The sequence below is a fragment of the Corvus kubaryi genome, unplaced genomic scaffold (assembly GCF_017639235.1).
Source record: "Corvus kubaryi isolate FWS band 111438036 unplaced genomic scaffold, C.kubaryi_AGA036_p1.0 37397, whole genome shotgun sequence".
Lineage (NCBI taxonomy): Eukaryota > Metazoa > Chordata > Aves > Passeriformes > Corvidae > Corvus > Corvus kubaryi.
In genome coordinates this window covers 12960301-12980938 of record NW_024581136.1, presented here as the reverse complement: position 1 = coordinate 12980938, position 20638 = coordinate 12960301, and the positions used below count along the sequence as shown (strand labels likewise).

At 53.3% G+C, this 20638-nt stretch overlaps 1 long non-coding RNA gene across 1 annotated transcript; it reads left to right on the top strand.

Moving 5' to 3' along the window:
• The first annotated feature begins 4772 nt into the window (after window positions 1–4772).
• LOC121671104 lies at window positions 4773–18997 on the top strand. Its single transcript, XR_006018390.1, has 2 exons — window positions 4773–16149; window positions 17368–18997. It is a non-coding gene; the product is annotated as an uncharacterized LOC121671104 (long non-coding RNA).
• The last annotated feature ends 1641 nt before the right edge of the window (window positions 18998–20638 follow it).

Here is a 20638-nt window from a genome sequence, read left to right as displayed (position 1 = left end):
TTTGTGAATCACGCTTGCCCCAAACCTGGTTTCAGGGGAAGTGCTTGTAAGTTTCCATCAGCCAAGTGGGGAAAACAGGGGTTGCTCCCAGTTCCCACATCGATTTCCTCCAGGACTTGGCACGAATCTCCTCATCATCCTCCTCCACAGCACTCCTGCCTTTCCAAGCCAAACACAGATGTGTCCCATTCCCTTTTCCTTTGGGTTTTTAAGCAGGAGAGCCACAGACTCGCAAAGCTCTCTGTATTGCACCTCTGGAGCCTGAAGGCACAAATTCACATGGGCACCACTCTTCTGCAGGTCACTAATGCCCAGCTCTCCTGATCCCACTGCAGTATCAGCCACTTACAGCACATGCCAGCTGAGCCCCTATCTTAAAATGATCCTTGGGACCTCAGCACGGGGCCAGGCACCTTCTTCACTCCCACTACTGGTGTTTGGGGTAGAAGAGACTCCCAGTAGCTTTTCCTTTGGGTTTTCCTTCTGTATCTCAGCTTTTCCCTTGGCTCCTTTTCAAGGATTTTCAAAGCCACCAGCTTTGCCATTGCAAGGCTGATGTGTGCTCTGCAACCTGTCCGGTGCTTCTGGGCAGCTCCCATCCATCTCCTCTCTCCTCGTGGCAGTATCTTGCTGCAAAGCTGCTTCCAGATTTGGGCTGCAGCCCTTGCCCCAGCCATCCCTCTTCCCTCCCCTCATCTGCAGAGACAATGGTGGCATCCTTGTCCTCTCCTCTTGCAGCACACACCATCATCAGCCTCTGTCTTGTGCTAGGTATGCAGTCCCAGGTGTGTCTGCCTCTGTGTCCATCCTCATTTAATTTAAACACCAACAAATTCTCCTGGCCACGGTGTTCATCTCTCTCATAAGCTGTCCAGTTCCTGCAGCCACCCCACAGCTCTCCCTGGCTGTGCACTTAACATGTCCCTGGGCTGGCTGAGCATTGGTGCTGGCTGGCTGTATTTATTTTTCTTGCAGCTGGCTCTGGCTTTCCAAGCAGACATCCACCTGCGCCTTGCTGTCTGCTTGCTCCTGGTGGCTCAAGCCTCTTCAGTTAGGTCACGAGTTTCTAATTGCAAATAGCATTCCTATGCCTTTCTTGGGATGTAATGGTGAAGATATGCTGTGGGCAACAAACAGCCAGTGGCACCTTGGCAGTGCTGGTGCCCGTCCTCAACCCCATCTTTGAGAAAATTCTAATATGTGAACCCCTGGGTGGAGGAACACAGTTTCCTCTTCTGTGCTTCCTCACATCTGCCCACCAAAGCCACACTCCCTGCCATGGGTAAGGGGCAGGAGGCCATACAGTCCCTCTGGGGCTGTGTAGCTCCCTCTCCACTCAAAAATAGCTCTGCCCCTCTCCACATCATCCCCACTTTGCTCTGTGGGTAACACTCGCATCTCAGCCAACACTTCATACTTCAAGTGCTCACCCTTCACTTGTTGGAGCCTGTTAATCTTGGCAATTAGCTGTTGCTCTGATGCAATTTTCATGCATGCTGTCCCTCTCCCAAATCCCTCTAAGACCCCCTCGGAGCGTGTTCCTGTGCTGCTGCAGCTGCCTCCTTGGCTCCACACCAGCCTTCCCCGGCAGAGCCCGAGCACTGTGGGGAAACCAGGCATTTATTTAGGTGTTATGTGCACTTAGACGCCTGGTCCCTGACACTGCATTCTGCAAATCTGACAAGAGCAGTATGTTGCCCTTCTACCTCTGCCCTCTCATCCTGCTGGGAAGAGGGGAGAGCCGAATGTCTCCTTTCAGTCTGTGCAGCCCGAAGGCCTGATAAAGATTCAGGGTGAGCTATCGCTGGAATGAGGAGCAGGGAGAAATCCGAGCTGCATAATTAGGTACTTTGGGAACTGTATCAAAATGCAGCTGACTATAGATTTCTGTACAGTACGTGCTCTTCTGCATTGACTCCTGCTCCTTCTTCCACTAACACACCAGGAGGGAGTGAGAAGCCCCTTGCCCAGGCCCCTGGAGATGGAGCTCAGCGTGATCCCATGAAAAAGCTGAGCAAGAAGTTGGAGGTGAAGGGCAGGTTGGATGTGGCTTGGAGGCTGGAGTGAGGAAACTTCATAAGCTCGCTTCCCAGCATGCTGTGGGCGGTGACTTTGAACCCCCTCTGTAAATAACCGGGGTTCATGGAGGGACTGTCCAGTGCCACCATCAATGTCTATTCCTGGCAGGAATAGCCCGCAGGACCTAGCTAATGGCTTAGGTTAAAAATATGTAATTGCTTAAACTGGTCAAAAATTGCAGTGTGTTTTCCCTCTCAAATCAAGGAAAAGTTGAAATATAAAAAATGTTCACAGAATGGGAACAAAAAAGAGATTAGGAAATGTCAGACTTCGCCGACATTTTTGATGGAAATACTTTGACATTTGCAAACTCAAATGTTTAGTTTGTCAAACCAGATGGAAATGTCACACCGAGACAAGTTGAAACATTAATCTGTCTGCTCAGGGGAGGCTGTGATCTCCCATGGGACCCCCTTCCCAGCTGCCCCCCAGGGTCCCAGGAGCTGTCTGTGCCCTCCAGCAGAGCAGGGCTGGGGAATGTCCCTCTGGGTTGAAAGCTCCAGTGTGGCTGGGCAGGAAATAACATCCAGAACCTGGGTGGAGGAAGGCTGTCCATGGGGATGGGAAGGAAACAGCAGATTTGGTATTAAGATGCTAATCCAAGAGACAGAAAACCACATCCCTCTCACCTGCTTCGATACGGATTTCACCGTGGATTTGGGCAAGCTGTGTCGTGGTTTCCCCTCTGTAAACTGGAGTAATAACTCTTCCCTGCTTCAGCTGGAGGTGGCAGGCTTAAATCCGTTACTGTTTGTGAAGTGCTGGGATGTCAGTAACGGGGGTCCTGTAAGCACTGCAGAGAGCCGTGCCGGCGGCTGGGAGGTGGCTTTATGTGATACACGGTGCAGGGCTGCTGCAAGCCCGGCGGCACTAAATCCTCACTGTGGGAACAGCATCTGAAGGGCAGAAGTGAAACATGAAGTGAAAGCACACGGCTTAGCGGGGACTTAGGAGCATGACTGGACTCACAGCTCAGGACTGGGTTTGTCTGGGAGAAGGGAGTTAGGAGCCCTGGTCACCAGCATCCCATGGCCATCAGGGTGCTGGTGTGCCCCAGTTGTGAGGGTGGGTGTAATCCTGGTGAGAGCTGGGCTTTGCCCATCCCACCCACCACCACCTGAGTTGTTTTATTATGTTTTTTTTTTAACCTTCCCTTGCTGGTTGCAGGAAGAGTTTGAGGAGAAAAGGCAGAAAAATGTGTTTGAATTAAGAAACACTTCCTGGAAAAGCAATTCACAGAAGCAGCTTTTATTGTATTTTGCTATTGTCTGGAAAAAAATTGCCAGTATTTTTTATCTGCTCTTACATTAATGTGCTAGGCTGAAGGCTGTAAGTGAAACACGACTCATTGTGTGGACAAACCTCTCATCTTCTATTGCTTTGTGGACCAAAACTACAGGGTAAACCAGCACAACTGTCGCTGCTCTCCTACATAGACATACCTCAGGCACTGGCCTCTGTTAGCGATGCCTTCCTGCTGTTGAGTTTTCTTGCCTATAATTATCAAAACCTTTGAACTATTTAAGCCTCCAATTGCTCTTTTGGGCTGGTGACCCCCAGAGCCACCCTCACCTCGTGAGAGGGCAGCAAAGGCTGTGGCAGAGGCCGCAGGGTGAAGGCAGCCCGCGATGCTCTGTCCCCACTGCTGTGTGGGCTGTCTCGTGGTGGTTATTAATGCCTCTGCTTTGCTTACCCAAGTGCTTAGATGGTTCAATACATTTTCAGACCTGTCCTTACACTATTGTTGGGAAAGATTCATTAGGACTTCGGCTGGAAATTATAGTGACAGAGCTGGGTAATTTATGGCTTTTCTTGAGGGTTGTGCAATTATTCAATAAGTGTCTTTCCTTCCTCTACCTCCCACCAGCCACTTGTTGGAAATAAATATTGGATTTATTTGCGGAAAAGTAACCATTGACAAAGCTGTGAATGGATGGGAAAAACCCGGCAAGGCTCTTTGGGTCTCTTTGCTTACTTTCCCCTGTGGGGACAAGCGCTCCCTCCCCTGCTCCTGGCTGTGTGTGTGTTGCTTCCTCAGCACTGTTGCCACCGGGTCTTCCCCATCTGCTCCTCACAAGGTCCCTGCTCACCCCAGACTGCCCAGTGGAGTTCAGTTTGGTGTATTTATTGCTTTCTCCCCTCCCCAATCTGTGATGGGAAGCTCCCCAAAGCCAATATTAGGGCTGGAGTGTCCAGGTCTTAAAGCAAAGCTCCCACCAAAGCCCGGTGTCTCTCAAGTGTCAAAGCCACTTCTTAGGACCCTGCTGGCATCAGCCCCCAGCCCTGGGGCCACTCCTGCCCCTGAAGTGCTCCCCTGTTCAGTGACTGATGCCTCTCAACGTCTGCATCTCTTTCAAAGGCATCTTAGATCTTTTTCACTTCCAAGCACCCGCTGATGGGACCTGTTAATGCTGATGAAGTCCAGCCCCAGCTCCACGGTTCCTCTTTGCTGGTTTGGGCAGCACCAGAAAGGGGAGAAGCAGGGAGCTGGGGCCATCCCCAGCTGAGCAAAGAAGCAGCTCGCCCGGTCCCAGGAGAGAGACGGCGTCGGGGTCAGGCACCATGTGGACCTCACCAGACCGGCTGATCCCGTTGAACCTGGGCTCTGCGTGGGACTTCCCACCTTCCCAGTCTGCTTCAGAGCGCTGTCCTCTGGGATGGCTGATCCCTGGGGGGGGGAAGCGGTATGGTATTTCACCTTACCTCGCTGTCAGGAGGTTATTCAGCTGGATAAATGCCTGGCAGGTCTCACTGAGCTCTTCCCCTGGGAGATGAGGAGAGTCGCTCTGAGGGCAATCCCAGCCTGCAAAATCAGGCTCTTGCTCAGCAGTTCCCGACAGAGGAGATGCTTTGCCTCACCTGAAAGACCTCCTTTGTCTGCACTGATCCCTGTGCCTAACAGTGGGCAGGGTTCCTCTGTGTCTGTGCAGCCCCTGGGCTCCTTCAGGGGAAAGTGGGGCTGAAAAGTACCTCTTCCAAAGTGAGACACCCAGGGCTGAGCATGGCACCCTCTAATCCCACTGCAAGAGGGATTTCTATGAGGGGGTGCCATCGATGGAGGTATTGGCACCAGAGCCTTTCCCCTGTTATCTCTCCTGTTGCTTTGTGCTTTAACATTCTGTTTGAATTAGTGGGGCCTGTTCCTCGCAGCGTGCATGACTATGCATTTGTCTACTTTGGATTTCATCCGCCATTGACTGGCCCATCCATCAAGCTCTTTTCAGGCCTTTTGAAGTTCCCTGTAGCCTTCGGTTGTTCCGAACACTCTGTGCAATTTGGGTCCTCTGCCAGGTTTTTCTTATGACATTTTTCATTCTCCTTTTCCAGATCATTAAGGCATCTCTTTAACACCCGTGGTATTGACACAAAAACTTGGGGAGCCTCCCCACGGGTACCATAGCCTTCTGGAAGGTAGCCCTCGTTAATATGTGCTGTTTTGACTCTTTGCTTCCAGCCATTAGAGTTACTTTTTCCATTTGCTTTGCAAGCGTTTAATTCCCTTAATAGTCTCTCGTAAGGGACCCTTGTCAAAGAGCTTTGAAACCCCAAACACATTATGTCAAGTAGTTCTCCTTACTTTGCCCTCCTGACAATGGAAGAAAGCATCCTAGCAGATAGAGGCATGAATCCCTTTCAGGAAGCCAGGACTGCTTGCTACTTTCTTACTTAGTTAATTTACGGGTTTTAAAATCCAGCTTCTTATGAGCACCTTCATCTCTAACCACCGATTCAGTTCTCACAGCCCTAAAGAGAGTCGTGTCTCCATGCCTGCCAGAGAGCAGGCTATTTCCCTCACTGGCTCTTTTGTTAGCAGCCAGGTCACTTGGCAAGTGGGAGCCATCAGAGCCTTCGGGTATTTCACTTTCAACTTCAGAAGCTTTGTGCTAGCCAGATTCACACAATTTCTGCTCCTTTGGCATGGCTCTTTGTAGAAATATTTTGTTGTTATCACCTGAAAATAATGGGCATCACTCTGCCAGCCCTGCTAGGCATCAGCTGGTCTAAAAGAAAACCCTCCTTGGCTCTCCTACAGCACCTTAACCTGCCCTGGCTCTTCCCATCACACCCTGGTGATGCCGGTGCCGGCAAGTCAAGTCACGCAGCAGTGCCGAGGGAGCAGGATGGGGCTGATAAGATCCCTGCCGAAGCTGGGCTGTCTCTGAATTACAGGTACAGGGTAAAAACCTGTTTCACCCGCCTTGGATGATTCATGCCTCTCCACTCCCGTGAATCATCCCGGCTGTTGTGTAAGGCTTATGCTGCTCGTGTGGCAGGGATGTATTTTCTGTGGCTTTTATAAAGTTCTGCACAATTTATACATGTGGCTCCTGCCTTAAAATATTTACACTCTTTATTCAAGGCTTTAGGATTTATGGTCTCTTTACCTGGGACCCTGGGAATGGTATCACCAGCGGGATGATCCTTGGGCCAAGACGCTGTTAATTGTTATCAGAAACAATCCTGCTCTGCAGCAACTCCTGACCACAAGGAAGGGAAAACTGCTGTTTTTCTCTCCAACACCTATACCCATGAATCTTTAAACAGGAGAAGTTATTTCCCCTAATACTGTGCATTGAAGACATTTAACTAAGAATATGTGACAGCTCATCAGATGAGGAAGCAAGATGGTTTGGGGCTGTGGAGGGAACACCAAGTGCCTTCGCTGGGAACAATCCCTCTGCTGGGAATTCCCACAGCTGCCAGGTGGGAAAACCAGCCATGCTTAGTAATGGGGTAACCCCCCTTGTACACGGGGGTACCCTGTGCCCAAGCAGCCCAAGGAGGAATTTCCTGGTGCAGCCACTCGTATTGGCCAGGGCTTGAGGTTTTGTGTTTTTTAAACAGCGTGTGGCGACTTTTGCCTAAACTTCTCCAGACAGACCTTTTGTGCCAGATTACCTGTCTAGCTGGGCTCTTATCGACGTGTTTATCACTGCCGCCTCTCGCTGTCAGCACTGTTTATAGGCAGGGGAACCGAAACCCTATGCTAAGAAATTTCCTCCTCCTCTTTTTTTTCAAATCTGCATCTGTTCCAGACTCCCTTTCATTAGAGACCACATGAAAGACAAAATAATCCCAGGCTATCAGGCACAGAAACCTTCGCAAGGTAAACTCCTCTTTGCTGGTAAATAAGGCACACCCTGGCTGGGGCTCTGCCCTGGCACCCAGGGAGGTCCTGTCCAGCCCCTGTCACCTGCATCCTTATTCCTGGATACCTGCAAGGCCTTCAACACCCGCCAGGGCATTTGCAGACCCACAGTGAAAATCCAGAGTGCAAAGTAATGTTAGACCCCAGGGATTTCTTCCTGCACCTGCATCCCCATTGTTGTGGTGGTGCACAGCAAATGCCCCCAGGGAGGCTTGGGCGTGGGGGGGGGGGGGGGGGGAATGCGTTCCATGCCTTTTTTACCTGTTGTAAAAATATTTGTAGAGTTGCAGCAGGCTGTAGAGAGCAATTTTTGGGGAGGGAGGAGCAGGGCTGATACCGATTAGGCAGGAAATGGCTCAGTGTGGATGGCATCCATATGGGAGAGCTGATAGATTTGGCGTCTTGAAGGCATCCCTTGATGGATCCACTGATAACCTGGCAGCAAAACAGACCTGGACTCTCTGATTCCCTGCCAGCAGCTGAGCCGCAGCCTGCTTGCTTGGCCTTCTTTAACACCTTTTTGCCATGAGAAATTGTTGCCCTGCCCTGGGGGATCAGTGGCCCCATGGTACCCCTGGGGGGCTCAGCTGGCCAGTCCCCACTGTGCTGCCTGCCGGGGATGCTGCTCCAGCTCCTTCCCTTTGAAGGCTCGGTGTGAAATCTGGTCGGAGTTTAGGGAGGCAGAAGGGCAGCTTGCAGAGCAACCTGCATCCTTGGGATGAAAAAGCTTCGTTTTGTGGCTCTGGAAAGAATCAGCGCATTTCCAGGCTGGGCTTCTGCCTTCCATTGGAGACAGATGGAGAGTGCAAAACATGGGGAAGGCATCCGGCTGCTCCCGCCACGCAGGGAACCAGCTCACTCTCAGGCGTGGGTCCTGCTCCATGTCTTTCTCTGGGCAGTTTAATTTCATGGCCCACCTTTTGTGCACATCCATGAGGTTCGAAGCCAACATGGAGGTGGTGGGAAGCCAGTGGCCCAGATGTGTCACTGAAGACCCTCAGGGTGACTGGGAACCCAGTGAGGCCTTCCAGTGCCAAGGAATGCTGGTGCATCCTACTCTGTGGTGGCTTTCCTTCCCTGGAAACTGGCAGCAAAAACAAGAGGATTTCAGAGCAAAATCAGTATGTAGCAGGATGATGCCTGGAAAGGAAGCAAGATGGAGAATATGGTCATGTAGCAGAGAGAGGGCAGTGGTCCCTTGCAGAGATAAACTGGAGATTTGGGAGGCAGAAGCCACTTTGTGTGCCTGCTGGTTCTTAGTGCTGCTGAGGGTCTGCTGCCTCCTTCACCAGCCCCGGCCAGGCTGATCAAATACAAAACATGAGACTGAACCCTGGTATGGTTTGGGAGGAAAGTTTTTTGCATGGGCATAGTTGCCTCCTGCATGACTCACTGGGTAATACTTTTGGGGAGAAAAGCTTGTCAGCTGAAGTTATGCTTCCTTCCATGCTTCCAAACAGGTCAAGGGCAGGGGATTGCCCTGACACCCACCTCCTCGAACTCCCCATCCCTCCCTCCCACAAGCACCCCTGGGGTTCCCTGGTGAAGTGTGGCTGGGCTCTCCTGTGCTGCTGACAAATTCATGCCCAGATTAAAAGGAAGCTCTTGTAGCAGAAGGTCAGCTGTGTAATGACTGCCCTAAAGCTGCCCGGGGTTACAGCAAATCTGATGGGTAAAATAGATCCCCCAAAAGTGCAGGCAACCCTCCCACTCACTGGCTGCATTAGCCACAGCAAGAACTGTTTGCTCCCGCTCCAGGGTCACGGCCTCCTCAGGTGTGAGTTGGGACAGTAATTTCCCTGTGGTTATTTCTACGATAACTTATTTCAGGTTTTTATGATGCTTACAAATTGGACAACATCTTAAAACATAATTCAGGCCTTAACTGGCTTTAAATGTGTGTGATTTTACAGGGATGTGTAAAATATTTTTAAGTGTTGGTAAATTCCAGGGATTGGAGCTGTGGGCAGATGGGGAGGGATGGAGGGTCCGGCCCGAAAATGTTTTTGGAGAACCAAGCCAGGAACCAGCAACTGGGAGTTGTTTACAACCGTGAGAAGCTGTGTGGTTTGAGCAGGTTGTAGACCACATAACAAAATGTTTATGGGGAGGGAATCTGTACCTCCTCTTCCCCTTAAAATTGGTTTAATTTGTACAAATTAGCTGTGTAGCCAAGCACTTGCTACTGATATACAAGAATTGCTGTGGCAGGGAGATGGCTCCCAGGTGCTGGAAATAAAAGGCAGCAGATGAACTGGAGTGAAGTTGTGTTCCTCAGGAAGGTCAATCAGCATGGCAGGAACTGGCCATGTGAACGGTCTCGTGCCTTTGAACAGTCCTCCACCAACTCCTTCCTGGTGGGAAGGTGGCTGCTCCACTCCTGCTGTCCCATCAAAGCAGCAGGCGTGGGTGAGAGGCAAACCCGACCCTGAGGACTGTTGGGTAGGGGATGGGTGTGCAGCAGTGAAATATAGGGCTGCAGCCACCCCACCTCTTGCCTGGGGCAGGCACGGGATCTGGCAGAGCCGTGGTAGCTCCAATCTCTCAGGCAAGGCTGTGGCCACACAGGGGACGGGTTTGCTGCCACATGTGTTACACAGTGGTTGAGTGAGGACAGCGTCCCAAGGGTGGCTTGCAGGGGTGGGTAGGGAGGGCTCTGGCAGGTACTACTCCCTTCCCTAATGAGCGGGAGGCACCGCTCTGGCTGGGATTGGATTTGCCAATACTGACAGAAGCAGGGTTGCTAACACAGCACATGGTCCTGCAGCAGAGGCACCCAGGTGGATCATGCTGGTGAGATCGAGCTGGGATATGGTTCTTGTCCTTCACAAGCAAGAAGGTGCTTTGGGTAAGCAAACATGATCCTGTGGCGAGGAGCTAGAGTTGATCAGCAGGCAATGCTCCAGGAATGGTGCTGCTCCAAGCAGGGAGGCAGGAGGACTGTCCCAAGCAAACTGGCTGTTTCAGGTGAAGTCTTGGCGAGCAGAGCTTGGGGAGGTGGGAGCTGCACAGACATGGCACCAGCCTGTGTGCCCTCGTCTCCAGCAGGCAAGGATCTCTGTGGGTGTTTGTGTTTGCAGAAGTAACACTCTTGTCTTGCTCTTTCCTTTCATGAGGGTGTGGGCATTTGACTGAAATGCAATCCCAGGAAAGGCCAAGGATTTTGGCTGTTGCTGCAGGCACATAAGGAAGGTGTTACTGCCAAGTGCTCCCCTCCATCCAGGCGAGAGGTGTTGCGGAGGTGGCTGGGACACACAGGGAGACGGGGGAACCCCTGGGCAAGGCAGGGTGGCAGCAGAGGATCTGGGGGAGCTCTTTGCAGGTAGTTTGGCATCACAACAGCACCCGTGGCCAGGCTGGCCTGGCCACCAACATCTCCTTCTACCAGACTTGGATGGCTGCAGCTGCCAGTCTCATCACCAAAGCCCACGTGAGATTTCCTGCCTGCATCTCTTCCAAAAAAAGCAACTTCCAGCCCACGGGAGAAAACGGAGCGTAATGGTAGAGACGCTGCGATGATGCATCGTCTCACCGACACCCACCCACGTCTGCGGGAGCAGGGACCCGCCCGGGCAGCCCTGGACCCTGCTGCAGGGGATGGGGCGTGCAGGGCAGCTGTGGCCATCTGCTTCATTGACACTGGGAGCTTTCAGAACCCCATCAGTGGAGCAGGAGAAAGTGTGTGATTGACATCCCTCCAAAGGAGATTGCTCCGAGAGACACCCCAATAAAGGTTTGTATGAAGCTCCTTGGGGACAGGCAGAGTTGGGGGGTCCTGTTCTCCATGCACAGCTCATGCCCGTGAAATGCACTGAACTCCTCCAAGGCTGCCCCAGGGGTCAGTGAGGGGCTGGGGACCAGCGAGACTGTTTTGGGCTCTGGCCATGTGCTGCCAGCAAGTGCAGAGTACCTCAAACACAGCAGCTGTGCACCCAGCAAATGTGCTGGAGGGAGCCTGGGGGTGGACAGGGAATTTGGGGAGGGCTCCCTCCCTGAGTTTCCTGCGGGGCAGGTTTGCAGGCAGAGGGGAGTATCTCAGGGAGGTAACAAGGTGCTGACAAGAAGCGGTTTGTTTTTCCGGATGCTGTTTCACAGCTCCCTGTGGAGCTGTCCGTGGGGACAGGGGAGCACCGAGGCAGGGGAGCACCCCACAGGGCCGAGGGCTGGTCTCGCTCACAGGAAAGAGCGCAGGAGTTGCTGGCTGTTGGTATGAATTCAGCCCGGCTCCGCCATAAGGAAGTGATTGAAGCTTTCACGATCTGTTTAAGCAGTGACATATGTTTCCTGCAGGCGCGGCGTGCTGCATGCCAGCGGATGAGATACGGCCCTGCGTCCTTGCCTGGCTCTGCCAGCACGGGGTAGGGCTGGCCCCATCCCCACGGCCGCGTTTGATACAGCCACGGCCGTCGCTGCCTGTGTGGGAAGGGGAAATTGCTCACACGGCAAAAGGAAATAAACATGAGGAGACCAGCCCTGACAAAAAAAGCGTGTATTTCTCCGGTCTGAGGCCCCGCTGCAGGCAGAGCCACATGATGTGCAGTGGGGCTGGGGATGAAGGAGGGGAAGCTGGGGCTGCGGTGATGTCTGCAAACTCCCTCTCACTTACAGGGAGTCCCTTCCTCCCTCCAGGTCTTATCTCAGCTTTCAGCGCTGAGACATCAGAGGGACCAACGCCGGGGAGTTGTGGGGTATGGAAAAGGCCAAAGTGCCCAAACCATCGAGCCCAGGTGAGGTACTCTGCCAAATTCAGAAGCAGCCAAAGTGGGCTGAGTGATTTCCCTGGGGAGGGGGCTCTCCTCTGGAAACTGCAGTGGCTGAGCACCCAGGCACAGATACGCAGGCTCAAGCTTGCATGGATTCCAGACCCATCCTCACCTGCACCCCCCAGCTCTTTCTGTCCCATTCTTCAGCATAGGGGAAGTAATTCAGAAGATGAAAGACTGACTGGGAACCTTGGACCAGGAGCATGCCAAGCTCAGGGAGTGCTAGGGATGCCATGAACTAGGCAGGCTGGGAATGACTGAGACATCAGGCAGCTGTGAAACCGTGAGCAGGAGGATTTGGACATCATTCAGGAGCTGGAAGCAGGTGATGGTCCCCAGGTCTGAGAAGGGCGTAGGCAGCCAGGGTCTATGGGAACCTTTGCCAGAAATTGAGGCCATGCAGGGGGCTGAGCTGGAGAAACGGGAGAAGGCAAAATGTTGGGAGAGAGGCTGAGGGCTGTCAGAAGGGATACAGACCCTACTGGGGAGCAAGATCCAGTGGGTGGCTGGTGAGTGAGGCTGACACCCACCCAGACACCCATGCAGCCTCCAGCCTGTCCAAGATGAGCCTAAAGATGGGTTTGTGGCAGAGGTTGTAAACTTGGTGTGAGAGTGAGAGAGGGAAGGGATGAGGAGACTATGTTTGAGCTGAAAGCACCAGGAGCTTCCTCGTCATTCCTCAAGACCAGTGTCTCTCTTGGCATCAGTAGCCTGCTGACCATACTGACAGAAAAGACAGCCAGGAACAGGGCTTTCCATCCCTTGCTGGGGATTCTGGCTTTAAAACATAACCTTCTTCCTTAGCTACAGGGCAGAGAGCCCTACTGTGCTGCAGGGCAGCACCAGCTCCCTACTTCTCCCATTAGCTGCCACATCCTTCAGCAGTAAGGCACCAGGCAAGCCAGTGCTCACCTTCAGAGCAGCAGTAGTCCATCCTCACTCACCGTGAGCCTTTCCAACAGGGAAGAGCGATTTTATGAAAGGACTTCTGTCCTTCTGAAGTTTTCTTAGAGTGCTTTTATCCCCTCATTGCTCCACGTTTAGTGCATTTATCTACAGGATTAAAGGTATTTCTTCAAGTAGGTGGGAATACCTCCTTGCCTGTGGCTTGCCTGGGTTCAGGAGCCTCCAGCTTGTGCGTGGTAGTGCTAGTGCAGGATGACAAGTGGTACCTTGCTCCAGGAGGCTGCACTGAGTTGATGAGACAGGGGCTGTTTTGTCAGGGATCAGCATCACCCTCATGAAGTTTCATGGCTGCAATCGGCAGCAGCCAGAGCTCTCCCCTCTGCACAGCCAGGGCTTTCTCTGCAGGTTTCAGACATCCCAGGCCCGTGTTCGTTAGCAGGTAGCCAAGGTTTGCTGTGACTCAGTGCAGCAGTTTGCTCCAGCACTGGATTACCTTCACACATTACAAATCAGTGCCGAGTTTCTCCACGGTTTTGGCACTGGGCAGGTGCCTGGAGCACGTTGCAGGGAGGAAAAGGCTGGGGGAGGCGGAGCAGGTGAACTTCACTCTTCCAGCTCTGGAACAAAGCTCCTACTCCTGGTCGTAGCCTTTGTAGGGAGAGATGACGTTCTTTGCCCTGCTGGCAGCACCGCAGCAAGCTCTGCAGTGCTATGGCTCTGCTCAGGCACATGGAGCGTCACAACAATTGGGGTGCTTTTCTCAAAAGCTGCTCCCTGGCAGGCACTGAGGCAGCCCACACTGAGCAGCAGTTGATCATTCTCCATGTAACTGCTAGAGATGCCTAAATAATTCATTAATGGTTTGGGGAAACAAAAATATTGTGCAGTGAGTAATTTCTTGCCAGTGATGTTGTGCACAGGTGAAGCAGCTCACAGGCAGCCACAACAGTGCGGTATTTGTGGGACATCGTGGGCCCAGGCTTTTTCCCCTGACTTTTTATTTCTTTTTTTTTTTCCCCATGTGAACTGTCCTGACTCTGTCTCTGCACAAACATGAAGGTTTTTTGCTTCCCAGGGAAATGGGGTGAGGTGGTTGAAACAGAACATGGGCTGGCAGAAGGGGATGTTGGGAGTGGGCAGGGGCTCATGACACCATCACAGCCTTGCTTGGCCTGGCTCTTTGCATTGCACACAGGAGCCATGGGGACATCAGAAATTTCTGCTCCCAAAACCTCATTTCCAGCAATGGGACTGGTGGCACCATGCCAGGCAGAGCCCTCCCCAGCCAGTCCCCATGCACTGATGACAAAGAGTTCCAGGAAACCCGTCCCAGACCCAGCGTGGGCAGGGGAAGGGCCCAAGAGCCTCATGCCGATAGCAGTGACAAGGAACTCCTGTTTCTCCAAAGGCATCTGGGAAATGTCCCCAGCTGTCTGTCCCTGGCCATATCGCAGTGCCAGAGGCAGCAGGCTGAAAGCAGGGCTCCAGCTGTCTGTGAGCCCAGGGGAAAGGGGCAGGAAATCCCCTGAACTGCTCTGGGCAAGCAGCACCCCAGCATTGGGCTTTGGACATGGTGGGAAGTTTGTGCCCCAGCACTAAGCTGCAACTTGTGTGGGTTTCTGGAGGAAGCCCATGCTGCATCCCCTGCAGCTCCTGCTTGTCACTCTGTTAAATTTCCATTTTAACATGAAAACAGCTGTTTTCATGGTACCTCTGTGTTATTTACAGAGTCATGCATTCAATCCCTGCTGAAAACCATGCTATGCAGTCCAGCAGCGCCCCGTTGTCTTGCAGGTACCGAGTGGGTGGACGGGGAAGTGATGCCAGCCCCAGGGTCAGGCCACCAGCACTCCTCGTGCTTTGCCCATGGCCACCCTGGCAGTTCATGGTGAAACCAGGATGATTCAAGGGGGGCAAACCCATCTCAGAGTGTTCCTGGTCCAGAGCAATGGCTGTGGATGAACCTGTCTCCATCCCCGTGAACCAAGCCCTCTGAGCCTGAGAACGGAATGCTTGATGCACATCAAGGGACAGAGACAACAACTGTTGGCTGTGCTCAATGGTGCTTTGTTCTTGGCCCAGGAAGCAATGAAAATCCTCCTGCTTTGAAGCCTGAGGAGGCCTTTTTATTATATCCAGGGCTTCTGGAAAAGGAAACTGCAAGTGCTTTCCCATAACGTGATAAAAAGCTCTCCTGGCTGAGACCACGGCAACTTCTTACACGTGAGAGCGGTGAGTCAGTGCAGCATGAGGCTGGGCTCAGTGCTTGCCCAGCCACTGGAAATCACTGATTCTTGGTGTGTATGTAACTGGGATTCAAAAGAACCTTGGCGTGAGTCCTGTTGACCTTGCACTTCACCCCAGAGACCTGACAGCTGTAGTGCCTGGTCCATGTAGTGCCTGGTCCAGTGGCCATAAAGCAGTGAGGGTCAAGCAGACCCTGGGCCCTCTGTGCTGGTTGGGAAGCATTGGGGAGGTGCAGGTCATGCAGCAGAAGAGAGTTCACAAGTCTCCCATGTCTGCACCTGAGAGCGGGCAGCTGTGGGCAAGTGCTGGGGTGCACGGTGGAATCTCCTGTGCTCATGCAGGGATGCTCCTGGGTGAGGAGGTTGCCAGAGCACCTGTGGCTTCAGGGGGAGAGCCTGGAGTTGCTCCCCATCCTTTCTCACAAGGCTGGGGCACAGTGGGTCCTCCTTGGCACAGCCCCCAGCCTGGCTGGGTAACTCCCAAGTGGTAAAGCTGGCCTAATTAGTCTGTTTAATCTTCTCCCATAAATCACTCCTCCCCATCCCCTGCAGACTATCGGCAGCATCTGATGTCATTAGTTAATTTAAACATGGGAGTTCACACGTTGGCTTATCGGAGCCATCTCCTTTCCCCCCTAAGCGCTTGCTCGGTGCATCCCTGGCTGCTGCTAGATCCGATCTGCGCCCGCTTTGAAGCCGTGATGGGCTGCCAGCAGGCGAGGTGCTGCCTGCTTCCCTGCCTGCTTCCCTGCCTGCTGGCAGGTGGGAGGGGAGATGGAGATCCTGCTTCTCCCCTTCCCCGCGATCCCTGTTTTCTGAACTTCTCCTCTGACTCATCAATTTGATTTGATGTTTTCACCTTTGTTTTACAAATAGCAGTTTGGCCGAGTGCTGGAAGGAGAAGGCAGCTCCGATGCTGCTGCAGCTTCCCCGGCTGCCAGGGGAAGTAATAGAATCTTAGAATCATCTGGGTTGGAAAAGATCACCTGTAAGATCATCGAGTCAGGTGAGTGGGGTCCTGGGGAGGGAGCTGGTGGGCACCCAGTCTGCCCTTGTACCTGGCAGGGATGTGGGGAAGCTGGGATTACTGCAGGTCGACCACGGGGAAGTGCAGGCTTGGCCACTAATGGCATGTACTGCCCACTGGTTGTGCTGTCACTTCTCCATCCTCATTTTCCTCTTCCTCCCTGGGTCTCCAGCCTGATGGGAGCAGGACTCCTCAAGTCTTTGGGGTGGGATGTCCCCAGCTACATGATACTCAGGGCTTCCTAAGCGAGCTCTGTTGGTTTGGGGGCAGTGCTGACAGCCTGGGCACACACCTGTCCTTCCCTCTGCATGGGCAGGTGGCAGTGAGCCCGAGAGTCTTGGCAGGGCCAGCACAGCAACACAAATGCTCAGCTCCTGGTGCAAGATGGGAGGGGGAAAGTGGGGGGCTTGGCAGCAGGAGTGAGATATCTGGACTGGGGAGATCTGACAGGAGCCCACAGCAAGAGGGTCTGGTGACTCCCAGCTGGTTTTCCAGTCTGGTGACTCCCAGCTGGTTTTCCATGGAGCACTGGGAGGTGGGAGTCATCCCAGCCACGCTGGGTGCCACGCTGCACCCATGGGCAGGAAGCACCCAGGCTGGGAAATGCCTGGCTGGGTGCCCTGCACAGGCAGAGCCCTGCCCACAGAGCAGCCCTGGGCAGCCCCCTCCCACAGCAGCACCCCCAGGGCAGCCCCACATCAGGGCAGCAGCTGGGCACGGCACCCACTGGCACAGCACACGTGGCCCACAGCCCCCGAGGGGGCTCTGGCTGCTGCATGAGCTGGCACCTCGAGCATGGGGTGTGGGTGATGCCCTACACCTGAGGCTACATGTCCTCCCAGTGCACCCTCTGCACCCCTGGGCTCTGCTCCTGTTGCTCCCAGCAGGGTGAGGGACGGCTGCTCACCCTGGGACCTGTCAATCCAGGCTGCTTCCAAGAATGCTCTGTGCATCCCTGGGGCACATTGACTGACAGCACAAAAGAACCACCACAGACAGCTTTTTGGGGACACATTTTTGGCCAGAGCACCCTGAAGCAGCCCCTTTAAAGCATCCTGGTGGTTTCAGGAGGGGACACGGTGCCTGTGCTCCTCGGCTGGCTTTGTGGCTGGCCTCCTCCTCCCACTTTCCTGTTCCAAGGGGGAGCTGCAGCCGTGTTTGGTTTTGTAGTCCAAGCTCTGGATTTATTGCTTCCAGGTCTTCATGTGTTTGTTTACAAAATGAAAGACGGCTGGGTGAGCCTGCTTTCTACTCCTCCGGCCTGCCTGCTGCAGCCCACAGGGGATCTTTCAGTCTTGGGACAACGCCTCCGTTCACGTCTCACGGGCACCCAAACATTGCATGAGTGGGGGACACATCCGTGGGGCTGATGTCCTGGGCAGGTGTTAAACCTGTGCCCTGGGTGTCGAGGATGACAGGGGAAGGCGCGGGTACAGCCCTGTGCACCGCCCAGGCACCACAGACCGTACAGCACACGGGGACGAGGGGCTCTGTCTGGGCGTGCTCGACTTGTCCCCTGTCCCCAGGCTGCCGCTCCCCTTCTGCTGTGGCCGGAAGACATGAGCTCCCGATTAAAGGATATTTCAACCAGACGCAGGGGCTGTGGCAGCCGGGGGAACGCGCAGCAGGAGGGGACGGGGACAGGACGCGTGAGAGACCAGAGGAGAAGCTAATTTACGCTGGAATGTAAATACAGCAGCAGCACGCTGCTCCGCAGGGCGCGTCACCCCCCTCCTGGCTCTGGAACACGGGTTAGAGCTGCCCAGGACAGCTCGGGCCACGTCCCTGCTGTGCCAGAACCCGCATCTCACCTGGGCACTGTGCAGAGGTGAGGAGGAGGAGGAGGGTCAGGGGCTGTTGCAGCAGCCCAGTGCCACTGCTGCTGTTCTTTCTCTCTGCATTGAGGTAGCACAGGTCACACATCCACTGCAGAGGAACGGAGTCTCAGCCTTCCCAAATAATCCTAAGAATCAATAGCAGCGTCATGGATGTGCAGAACAACAGCTCCGAGTTGAGAGGGGAACTTCTCAGCAGGATTAACTCAGAAACCCAGTGACAACACTCTAAGTATCTGTGCTATCTGTGTCCCTGCTGCTCATTCTAGCAGATAGTTCCTACTAATGAGCTTTACTCAACAGCTCTAGATTTGTCTGTAAGAGCAAACTCCAGGGATCAAAAAATAAGGTTTAGGATGCAAATATTCTGCGAGATATCCAGATTTTTTGTGGTTGTTCTTTAGTCCAGGGAAAATTTTTAAAGGAAGCAAGGAGAGATCCTCTAGAATGTAAGACAGAGAAAACTTTTTAAAATAAAAGACCAAATAACGCAAAATCGTGGGTTTGGTTGTTTGGGGGTGCTTTTTTTTAGCTTTAAACCACTGAATTTGGAAAAATTCCCTTCTGCTCACCCAGGGCAGTGTGAGCACAGATGCCCCAGCCCTGGGGAGCAAGTCAGGCTCATCCACTCCTCTCCGGTTTGCAGAATATCACTGGGGAAGCTGTGGGCACACTGATGGGTGCCAGGACACCTCACTACCCAGGACAGAGGAAGCTCAGCAGATGGGTGGTCTGTGGCAGGTGACAAAGAGGCTCAAATAAGTCCCTAAAATGTCCAGCCCAGGCTGGCAGTGGGCTCCTCCTCTGTCCCAAGGTTGGACCCCAGTGCAAGGACCTGAGCTCAGACACAGATACTGGGAGAATTCACACACCAAGACAGGTTGTTTTTCAATGTTCTTTAATCTTCCACATGGCTTTTTTTTTTTTTTTTTTTTTCATTTTGAGGCAGGAGTACTAACTGCTAAGGATGCATATGGAATTTGAATATGAATGATAAGAACAGCTGTGTATATCTATTATGAATGAACATAAACAGAAATGTATAAACTGAGATTTTGGGGCTTTTGGAAGAATTAGTGCCTTTGTTCCTGGATTTTTTTCCTATCAAAGTTTGAACCAAAGCCCATTAGCCTGGACTTTCCCGCAGCCGACCAAGCCAGGAGCTTCATTTCATCCTGGCTCTGAGCCATGCTGAATTCTCCTCAACAGCTCACTGAGCCCTAATCCTAACAAATTTACCCAGAGAAGTGGGTCTCTTATTACACAGCCTAATTTGAATGCTTTCCAAGGTTAATTTCAGCTCCCTCTCCCTCTCCAAACACGCCTGCCCCTCCAGAGCCAGCTCCCCCCTTCCCCAGCTCCCCCCCGGCTCCCCGTAAGCGCCAGCCCGGGGGGAGCAGCCCCATTCACCACCGAGATGGTTTTTAAACGAGAAAATAATGGGATGTGTGTCCCTGGGTCCGGACTCTGCCTGGAGGGTTTCTTAATGCCGAGCGGCTTCCTCCGCAAATTAATTGCAACTTTCGTTGGGCAAAAATAGCCCTGGAAGCCCCTTCCCCACGGGCTCTTCCGCACGTGATATTGCTCAGTTCATAATCTGATTCCTACGACTCTATTCCTTCCTTCCCGTCCCCAGCGTGCCGGTGAGTGCCTGCGAGGGTGCCGGCAGGGTGACCCAGCTGTCAGCCACGCCAGGGCCAGGGAGCATCGCTGCCGCCCAGCCGAGACAGCCCTGGCTCTTGCTTTGCAACAGACTGTGCAAGAAAACCTCAGCGTGGGGAAACTGAAACCCGGCCCAGTGCAGGGAGCAGCTGTCAGATCCATTAGGGAAGGGATAGAGAAGGAACCAGCTATGCCTGGTGGACGGCGATTGCAGGAGAGGGGCGGTGGAGGGGCTGTGGGGTGGCAGGGGCTCGCAGCAGGGGGTTAAAAGGGACGGGACAAGGGGCAATGGGTTTAGACTGGAAGAGGGTCAATTTAGATTAAATATAAGGAATGAGTTTTTTACATTGAGGATGGTGAAACACTGGCACAGGTTGCCCAGAGAGGTGATGGGGTGAATGCCCCATCCCTGGAAGGCCAGGCTGGATGGGGCTCTGAGTACCTGAATTGGCTGAAGATGCCCCTGCCCATGGCAAGGGGGTTGGACTAGACGGCATTTAAACCCAAACCATTCTATGATTCTATAAAAGGAAGGATTAGGTGGAAAATTGTACGGAGGAGCCAGGAGCCCGCCTCACCCACCAGCCCACCTGCATGTGGCCTCAGGGATAATTTCTGCTGGCTTTTACCTGCAAGAAGCAGAGACTTTCCCCAGCAGCTGGGCCTGGGGGGTTGTGCTGGGTCATGGTAGGTGTGGAATGGTGACTCTGCAGCCCTGGGACAGGGGTTTTCCACACGTCCTCAGGCAGTGAGGTCCCAGGTGCACGGGGCAGAGTGCCCTGCCTGTCTCCCAGCTGCCCTGGAGCTGAAATTCACCTTTTCTCTCCTTTCCTCACATTTTTCCTCCTTTTACTCAGTTAATGCTTTTATATTGCTCACTCTGAGCATCACAGGTAGTGCAGTATTTCATCACCCCGGCAGGAGATGGGGCAGGGAAGGGGCTGGGGATGTGCTCTGTGCCATGCCAGGGT